This window comes from Tupaia chinensis, unplaced genomic scaffold (genome assembly GCF_000334495.1).
Source record: "Tupaia chinensis unplaced genomic scaffold, TupChi_1.0 Scaffold145441_1, whole genome shotgun sequence".
In the NCBI taxonomy this organism is placed as follows: Eukaryota; Metazoa; Chordata; class Mammalia; order Scandentia; family Tupaiidae; genus Tupaia; species Tupaia belangeri.
The window spans coordinates 81,700-83,827 of record NW_006205300.1 but is presented as its reverse complement, the minus strand read 5'-3'; the positions used below and the strand labels follow the sequence as shown (position 1 = coordinate 83,827).

The window sequence follows — 2,128 nt, the reverse complement described above, 5'->3', positions numbered from 1 at the left end:
CTCCATCTCTGTTAGCTTTGCCATTATGAATGTTCTGAATTCTTTATCAGACATTTCCATGATTTCCATTGAACTGTGTGTGGATGAAGAGGAGTCATCCTTTTCCCTTGGAGGAGAGGTACTTTCCTGCTTTCCTATATTTCTTGTGGTCCTGCAGTGATTTCTAGTCATCTGGTGGATGGTCGGTTTCTTCCCAAACTTGAAAGTTAAATAACATGACTTCTGTGTGCTGGAGGCCAAATTATCAGTGGGAAATCTTCATTATTCTGTTTCTCCCAAAATGGGTAGTTCGTAGGAGCCATGAAGGTATGTCTTCAAGAAGGCCTGTTCCCTCTTTTGCCTCTCCACGCAACTTTTGTGTGCTGGAGGCCAAATTATCAGTGGGAAATCTTCATTATTCTGTTTCTCCCAAAATGGGTAGTTCGCAGGAGCCATGAAGGTGTCTTTGGTTTTTTTTTTTTTTTTTTTTTTTTACTATGAGTATTCTGAATCTTTTTTCTGACATTTCCATGAGTTTTGATGTACTGTCTGTGGATGATGAGGAGTTGTTCTTTATCCTTGAGAAGAGATATTTTCTTAGTTTCTTATATTTCTTATGCCTCTGTGCTAGTTTCTGGTCATTAATTATATGTGTCTTTCTAGTTTCTTAGAGTTAATTCTGAGAGTTCAAATGCATGTGGGAGGAGGTGATCTGAGGCCTTTCTGCAGCTCCATCTCCTTGACACTCACTCACCTTGCAACCTGCACTGTTGTTGCTGGAACTGGATATTCCAATGGCCTCCCAATTTATTGAGAACAGGTGCACCTGGGGCTGAGCTGCAGGATTTCAACTGGAGAATAAAGTAGGAAACTGCTTTAGAAAACTATGACATCTGAAAATATTCCTTAGTGGCCAAAAGGCAGCGAGAGTTCTAAAGTGGTCTCCTGCCTCAATTTTTCTCACTTGCTGCTGCTGCATAGATTCTGCGGTTAACAGTGTTGAAGGGAGGTGGGAGTGAGATGATTTTGGTGGCATCTGGAAAAATCAGAAGGCAGTGGAGGTCCCAAGGTGGTCTCTGGTCTCAATTCTCTCTGCCTGCCACTGTGCAGGTTCTGGAATTAAATGGCAGTGGAGGGAGTTGGGAGAAAAACCTTTTGGATGGCATCTGGAACAGATGGGAAACAATGGAGGTCCCAAGGCAGTCTCCAGCCTCTGCTCTTCTCACTGGCTGCTGCTGCACAGATCCTTCTGTTTGTCTGTCACTGGTTATACTTCAGAATGAAAGGATCTTCTCTATCCAGCTCTTGTGTGTAAATATCTTCTTTCAATGATCGCTTATTCATATTGTCAGGGTAAAGCGCTTCATCCATGGCAGTTGTTGCCATTTAAAATTTAAGGACACTTGGTTTAAGTTAGGTTTAAGTTTGTGCATTTGATGTACCACAGGGATGCCATAAGATTTTCCCTATAACCCTAAAAATGACTTTTGAGTTGACACAGGAAGACGCAACCACGGGGCACAGCAGAAAAGTACCTGGAGTACACAAAGCCCTATTGCTTAAGGATCTGAACCTTCTTTTCCCATGGCCCTAACTTGTATTTTTAAAAATTTAATTTAATTTATTATCACAATCTTATTTATATTACAGTGAATCACATGTATCTTTACACTGTATTACATTTATGAATACCATGCATATCAGTCAAGACAATGACATTATTATCTACATTGTCATCAACAAATAGCTTTTTATCATTTTTTCAGATTATTATTACTATTATAACTCTCATTAAGTTTTTAAACATGATACATACAATATCTTTCTTTCATAGCCTGGTTTACTTCACTCAGCAATAGATCCTCCATATCGGACCACTTTCTATTAAATGCCAGGGTATTGTTGATTTTTATGGCTGAATAGTAATCCACAGAGTATATGTGCCACACATTTTTCATCCATTCATTTGTTTGTGGACCACCTTTGGGTTGGTTTCCACTAAGGCTACAAAGGCAGGCTGGTAGCCCTGCCCAATTGCACGTAACTATTAGTAGTGTCTCCACTTACTCAGGGCCTATTCTCCAGCTGTCTACTTATTTTGTCATTATGTGTTTATGTCATTTCATATTGCTGTAGTTCCTCTCTTTAT

At 39.8% G+C, this 2,128-nt stretch overlaps 1 pseudogene; it reads right to left on the bottom strand.

Moving 5' to 3' along the window:
* LOC102493965 (ankyrin repeat domain-containing protein 46 pseudogene) overlaps nt 1–1,350 on the bottom strand; it is a 4,961-nt pseudogene extending 3,611 nt beyond the window's left edge.
* Between the last annotated feature and the right edge of the window lie 778 nt (nt 1,351–2,128).